This window comes from Cololabis saira, chromosome 2 (genome assembly GCF_033807715.1).
Source record: "Cololabis saira isolate AMF1-May2022 chromosome 2, fColSai1.1, whole genome shotgun sequence".
Lineage (NCBI taxonomy): Eukaryota > Metazoa > Chordata > Actinopteri > Beloniformes > Belonidae > Cololabis > Cololabis saira.
Genome location: NC_084588.1, coordinates 21193868 through 21201683, shown reverse-complemented (window position 1 = coordinate 21201683; position 7816 = coordinate 21193868).

The following is a 7816-nucleotide window of genomic DNA, read 5'->3' as shown; positions in this document are numbered from 1 at the left end:
GCCAACATCCCTCAAATGTGTCTAAAAGAGTGTAACAAGAAAAACTTCACTCTTAGTACTCTTTTCCTGGCTTTTTATTACAGTGTTTTTTTGCGCCGTGAAAAATGCTTCCTTTCCCCCCTTTCCTGTCAATCATTGCTCCGCTCCTCCTCCATACCTCCTCCTCCTCCAGCCATACGCTCACAGCGGCGTCGGAGCGACAGGCGAAGCATGCACGGAAGAGCAGCAGGGAGAACCACAGCAAACAATCATAAAAATAAAGGCATGCAAGCAGCACTGTCCCCTTATCTTAAGTCCAGTCAGTGGCCGCGGGTCTTCTTAGCAGTTTTCCTCCGGTGATTAGAACAAAAGACGCTCTAAACAGCTCCGTGTTAAGCCTGATTTATGGTTCCGCGTTAAATCGACGCAGAGCCTACGCCGTAGGGTTCAGCGTATGGGGAGCGCGTCGCAGCGTAACCCTACGCCGTAGGCTCTGCGTCGGTGTAACGCGGACCCATAAATCAGCCTTTATGGTGCGCTGGAGAGGAGCGGAGGCAGGGAGCTGGGTGGAGGGGGCGGTGATTTAGCGGGCCGTTACGTAATGGCCCGCCACCAAACCACATGCGCCGTTTTTGCACAGTTATGCGGAAAATCCCAGAAAGCACACAATACACTGAATGTTAAAAGTTCGTTGTTTTTTGGGTGTAATTGATGTCAAGACACCCAACAAAACACAAAAAAATCAAGAAAAATTTGTTTTTCATGTCACAATCCCTTTAAAACCAAATATTTTAAACATGCCAACGAACAACAGAATAGAATAAAATATTTATTGTCACTGCAATTTTTTTTCAGTGCAAACAACCATAAAGGCTAAGAAATATCTTATAAACAATTTTTTTTTCATAAAAGTACTTCTTGAATAAATAAATAAAATAAGTAAGACATAAAGCACACCCACCCTTCTGCACACACAGCACGTTTGTATCAGCTGGTATCGCAGGATCATATTCATACTGCACATAGACATTTACATAACATTCACCAAGTGTTACAGCATTGCATGCTATTATTTCTCTTGGACAGAAGCTGTTTTGTCACTTGTTTGTCCATGTTTTTATAGTGCTTCATTGTCTACAGGAGGGCAGCAGGGCATGACCGGGGGGGGATGTGTCTGTAGATCTCTTCCAGGGAGGTGGTACAGGAGCCAATGATCTTCTGGGCTGCTGTGATGACCGTCAGCAGCATTTTCCTCTCAGAATCTAGACTGCTGGCAAACCATAGACATAAGCAGTATGTTTACATGCTTTTCTATGGTGCAGCGATGGAGGGATACAGCTTTTATAAGTCGTGGTTCTTCATGAGTCATGAGTGCAGTCTCTGTTTAGTCTTTGATAATCCTTTATCACAATGCCCCAACCAGAAGTCACGGTGGTGTTGTCAGTATACTTGATGATGGTTGTTGCTGGAGTGGGTAAAGGTGCAGGCATAGGCATGGGTGGTGTAATGCAGGGGGCTCAGCACACAACCCTGAGGGGAGCCAGTGCTGAGGGCTGACCTGGAAGTCCACTTTCACCTCCTAGGAATGATCCGATGGGACATCCTCAATCCACAGGCAGACGGAGAAGAAAAGTCCCAGGTCTAACATTTCAGCCACCAGTTTGTGAGGCTGGATGCTGGCGAATACTTTTGTTATTAATTCAACTGAGGTCCACCAACAATAGCCGACAAACGGGACTTTCAAAACCATATGAAATGATTCAAAGTTCAGAAAGTTGAGAGTCAGCTTAATTGCCAATTCTTTCTGTGCGCAAGACTTACAGGGGCTGGAATTGTGTTTCCCTTTACATCCATGATGCACATAAGAAATGCTGGAAAAAACTATAATAAGTAGGGGGAAAAAGAGAAAATACACACATTTACAGGAAGATACATAACATAACAAGTGTATGTATATTTTTTACAAATATACAGTGAATTATAAAAGTGTTGTTCAATAAATAGCGCTGTGTGTGTGACAACAAAAAATATGACTCTTTGCAAAACAAAATAACAACAGGAAGTATGATACTGGCTTTGGGCCACTGTGCATAATGTCAGAAAAAAGCCTCAGACATTGTACTACATTTTCTTCACTCACTTCCCTTGTGAAATAACCCTCATCAATAATGTAGTCCCCATGATGCCTTGCATGAATTATGGAGACAACTTTCCATGGTAATTGTACACAAACCCAAATAAGATACAGGTGGATTCCTGTTGTTCAGATATTACATGTGTTCAAAGTGATTTTCATCATGAAATGACACTAACAAGTTTTCCACACTTTCTCATCTCTTTTATACCCTTCGCAGTGACGCTGCTACACTTTGGACTTGTGAACAAAGGTACCTGTTACACACTTCACTGTGAAACTGCCTCTGGCTTTGTTACATCAACACAACAGAATTAAAGCTGCTAAATGCTAAAATTGGGTTGATCGTTTTAATTCTCCTCCAGAAGTTGCTAGGATTGGTTCCTTGGGACTGCCACGTATGAAACACTCACGGTTCACATCCACGGTTTTGACATCTTTATTACAGTGCATTTCCAAGACCAAAACGCTCAGCCATGATTGGTCATCTCACTTATTTTTTAGCATTTTAAAACACTAGACGGACATGTTGGTTTTACTGAGGATGGGCCTCAGTGCATATTGAATCCGGAAAATGAGTCACTAATGGCACAGAATACTTTCCTTTCTGTCTTTTTGACCCACATGCACAACAGGCAGAAGATTTCCCAGTATGTATTTTGAAATGAGCAGGAAAATCAGTGATTTCTGGTTCATTAGATGCCCTCTGCTCTGTTCTGCTCCCCAGTCCAGGAAAACATATTACTGGTGGCTTGGTGTGTCTCCAGTTGAATAACTAGCAGCCAGAAGGGAAGACATCCAGTTTTATGTCTCTGTCTCCTTGTAGAAACACAGAACAGACAGACCACCCAACTTCTCTTCTGTGTGTATAACCTCACGTGCCTGAAGTTATATACATATATCAAGCCAGCTACAACATATTTATGTAGTTGACTATACTCGTAATTTACTTTGATTTGGTTATTATAGCATGCTTTCCATCCATCATTAAAAAACAGAACAGTGCAGTGCATGACAGTTCTGACTGAAATCCTCTCGCCTTCATTTATCCTTGCTGAGATATTGTCTGAAGCTGACGCTGTTCTCGAGCAAGCATTACTTACCTCTTAATGTCAGCGAATGAAAAGGGGGCTCAACTGTTCATAGCAGTCCTGGGAGCTCGTACTGTATGTTCAACTCCATCTGCAGGACGCGTGACCTTTCCAAATGTCCTCAAGAACACAGAAAGGATTGCTCATTTACCGGAACTGCCTGCATAAACCCACCCAGGATGGGATTGTAAGTCAGAGAAGCAGCTGGTCCGTCCTCAGTTCAACGTGAGAGGCAGAAAAAAGAAGGCAAGGCAAGGCAAGGCAAGGCAAGGCAAGGCAAGGCAAGGCAAGGCAAGGCAAGGCAAGGCAAGGCAAGGCAAGGCAAGGCAAGTTTATTCATGTAGCACATTTCAGCAACAAGGCAATTCAAGGCGCTTTACATAATAAATATATGAAAAGGGAAAAGGGGGAGAAAAAAAAGTAGTTCTCTCCAAAGATCATTTTGGGTTTTTTTAAGCGGTCGATAGTTCCATCCTCTTGCCAAACCTCCTGAAGGACACTTAGCTGGCGAAGCTTGATGGTAAAGGCCTGTGTGTGTGTGTGTGTGTGTGTGTGTGTGCGTGCGTGCGTGCGTGCGTGCGTGTGTAGCTGTTGAAGACGTGTGTAGCCTTAATACTGATCACAGCTCTTTTTCTGCCTTTACACCTATTTACAAAAAAATGTATGACATCCCCTGCCGAAGACTTGATCCCCTGGTTGCAGCACTCTGGGACGGTACAGTTTATCCTTCAGATCATCTTGCTGATTGATTGTTGGATATTTTATATAATGCAGAGAAGGGCAGTTTTTCCATAATGATTAAAATGTCATATGAGACAGAACATGACCCCTTCTACAACATCATGCTAAATACTCTGCTTTTAATTTACAAGACTACACTACAAGAAGACTAATTTGGTTACGTTCAAATTAGTCAGTTTAAAACATAAAACCTTTGTTGCAGTTACAACTGATATTCACAATAGTCCAGAGAGTTTGACTGTTGAAAAAACCAAGATAAAACCGAAAGCGTTTAGGAACAATAATGTAGTTGCACAGGTCGGCGTGATGATTTGCTCCTCCTTCCCTGACGTGCCAAGTCTATATAGTTATCTTCCATTGCTGGATGATAACATACAGACGCAACAATGTGGAGATGGAACAGCAAGAGCTGTGGTTGTTGTCCTTACTATCTGCTGTTATACAACCAAAGGCTGAACTTAATAATACTGCAACTCCCCGTGTGCAGCAGACGGGCCATTTTAAGAGCAATCTGCAGCAAAAGTTATTTCCGGGGGGAGTTTAACCTGCTTTCACTCTGCACGAGTGCCCAGCGAGCATGGATGGCTTTGTGATGTGTGTTTAAGATGGTATGATGTGAGTGCAGACCTTTTCTAAAACAGGTTTGAAACATTAACTTGGTTCAGTTTTAAAACATAATTTTAAAACGAAAACCGACTGAGGTAGATGGTGTTGACCTCATTACTGTTACAATCCTTGAAAAGGATTCGTCATCAGTGGGTCATGACACCAAATCCTGAGAAATCATTAAATACTGATTGCCAATGAAAGCATGTCTACTTTTAATTCCACCTCACATCTTGTAAAGGCCTGCCGGGTCTTCATTGCAGGCTGGAATTAACCCTGACAACATTATCAGGTCTTATATTTTCTCAGATGTCTCAGATAGCCGCTCCTGAATACATTACAAACTAGTTTTACACTCGTGCTTGTACAAAACAACAAACAAACTACATTTTCATTCATTTTCCAAAACGATTACAAATTTATGAAGATAAACTCAGGACCACACACCTACAAATAGTTTGTAAACGTGTTGCCGGGGTGGAGAAATGTCTGATTAGTCCAGCAAGCACTTGTGCGTGTTTTCTTTTCCTGAACGACCATCTCCACAAAGCACTGAATGGTCTTGGACCAAAATACATGCTTGATCTGTTAGTTCCTATGAAGCTCCCAGACCCCTGAGGTTCATCTGGATCTGGTTTGTTGTGTGTCCCAAGAACCAGAACCAAGCAAGGTGAGGCAGCGTTCAGTTATTCTGCTCCTCACCGGTGGAACAAACTTCCTGTAGACCTGAGGTCTGCTCCAACTGTAGATCCTTTAAATCAGGCCTAAAAACATTACTGTTTACTCAAGCGTACTCTTAAATTAAATACTATGGGGGTATTATTGTTCCAATAATCATTATAACATGGACACATCTTTTTTACGCACACACAAATAATATTGGAACAATAATACCCCCATAAAATACTTACCTGCTGTACTCTACTGCCCTTATTTTTACAAAACTTGTGCTTTTTATTATTTTACCTCTTTTTTAAATAATTTTATTTCATTTATTTGGTATTTAAGCGTACTCTTAAATGAAATACTTTCTGAAAACAGCGAATGAGATGTGTACCTGCGGTACTCTACTGCCCTTCAGCAACTTGTGCTTTTTATAATTTTACCTTCTTTTCTCATAATTTTATTTCATTTTATTTATTATTTACTGTCTAATTGTGTCTTGCCGCTTTTAAAGTTGATGTAAAGCACTTTGAATTACCTTGTGTTGAATTGTGCTATATAAATAAACTTGCCTTGCCTCCATCTCACTTTAATCAGCACCAGCAGGTCCCTGGTGGAGACTGAGCTTCTTTCATTAGGAGCGCTCAGCTGTCCTGCATTTCTGAGCAGCAGCTGACGGACATCCATCCCTGCAGCAACTGTCCTGCACAGCTGAAACTCTGACCCACGTGAAACCTCACATCTTAGCCGACGCGTTTGCAAGAAATGGTCCTGCGCATCGTTGTTCTTTTGTCATCTGCGAGGTCTCAGTGTTTAGAGAGTGGAAACAGTACAAACCGAGGCATCAGTGTGTGAAATGTAGTCACCGCAGTTGCCCAGAGGAAGAGCATCCGAGCGGGAGGAACAGATCGGTTTCTTTATTTAGCTGCAGAGGAGAAGACCGCGCCCTCTTGTTTGGTGCCGCAGCGCCCTCTACTGGACAAGATGTGTAGGTACACTTTTCCCCTTTTCCGCTCTGCACCTTTATCAGGAGCAGTGGTTAATTGTTATTTAGAAAATATTTCCTTTTCTTTTCTCTTTATTTATTTACTTATAAATATATATTTATAACAGTTTTATACCACGTGTTATGTGCTTTTATCGCATTATATTATGTGAGTTTTATTAGACTTTTCCTGTTCTTTTTCCTTCACCGTAATTAGTAAATTAAACAATCCATAACTCCATCTGTCTGAAGGCTACTAACATTTACTTTTTTATTATTGTGGGTCTTGTGCACCAAGCAAGGTGAGGCAGCGTTCAGTTATTCTGCTCCTCACCGGTGGATCAAACTTCCTGTAGACCTGAGGTCTGCTCCAACTGTAGATCCTTTAAATCAGGCCTGAAAACATTACTGTTTACTCGAACGTACTCCTAAATTAAATACTTACCTGCTGTACTCTACTGCTCTTACTTTTTAACAACTTGTGTTTTTTATTATTGTACCTCCTTTCTTATCATTTTATTTCATTTTATTTGTTATTTACTGTTTAATTGTGTCTTGCCGCTTTTAATGTTGATATAAAGCACTTTGAATTACAGTACCTTGTGTTAAATTGTGCTATACATATAAACTTGCCTTGCCTTGCCTTGTGTTCAATATGAAAACGTCTATCAGCTGCAATTGTGTCTATACTGCACATCTCTTACTCCAGTACTATTTGTGTGTTGTCCAAAATCATGTCAGCAACAACAAGGTATAATCTTTTTCTTTTTGATGTTATTTTCAAAAAATGGAGACGAAAAAAAGAAAAAAAAAGAAATCGTGTGACATATAAAGTTCCCATTTACTTCTTCCAGAGGATTTAAGTGCTGCTAGTCTTTGATGAAATGGTCATCAGTAGGTGTGTCTGTAAAAGCAGATATGTTTACATTTCAGTGGTCTGGAGAATTCAGACCAAGAATGAAAGACATATTAGCAGATGTCAAGTGTGGAAAGAAAGTTGCCAGTCCACCCAGCAAATTTACCTCAAGAGCAAGATGTCTGAGCCTACAGGCCTCAGTGAGCATGTTAAATGTTAAAGTTCACAATGAAAAGAAAATAATGAACAACTATGAATTAGGTTTCTTTTGTTTGTTTTTTTAAGGGTTGCTATCTAACTTAAGTGGAGTTGGGGAGTCATTTGGCTTTAATGCCCAGAATAAAGGTTTTGGGATGCCCTTGTCAAAGTCCAGACCTCAACTCAATGAAAATACAGAGGTGAAATCTGATGTTTTTACTTGTCAGAGGTTGTGGTTGCTCAATACTAAGACCCCCTACAATCAGATATGTAATATGCACCACTATTTTTATAAATGCCATGTTAACAACCCTTGGCTTGACAATAATACAAATAATAATAACAATCATAAAAATGAAAGATGAAAACAGAGAGCTGTGATGTAATAATTTATGTGTATTTCTGTATAAGTATATAGAAACACATTTAACATTGTGAATAACAATTCAAGGTGAAATACAGTTTAATGCAACACAAAAATAAAAAACAATGCTTTGTACAATCATAAAATAATATAAATGGCGTGATGGTGAGCAAACATATATATATATATGAGAAGTAGC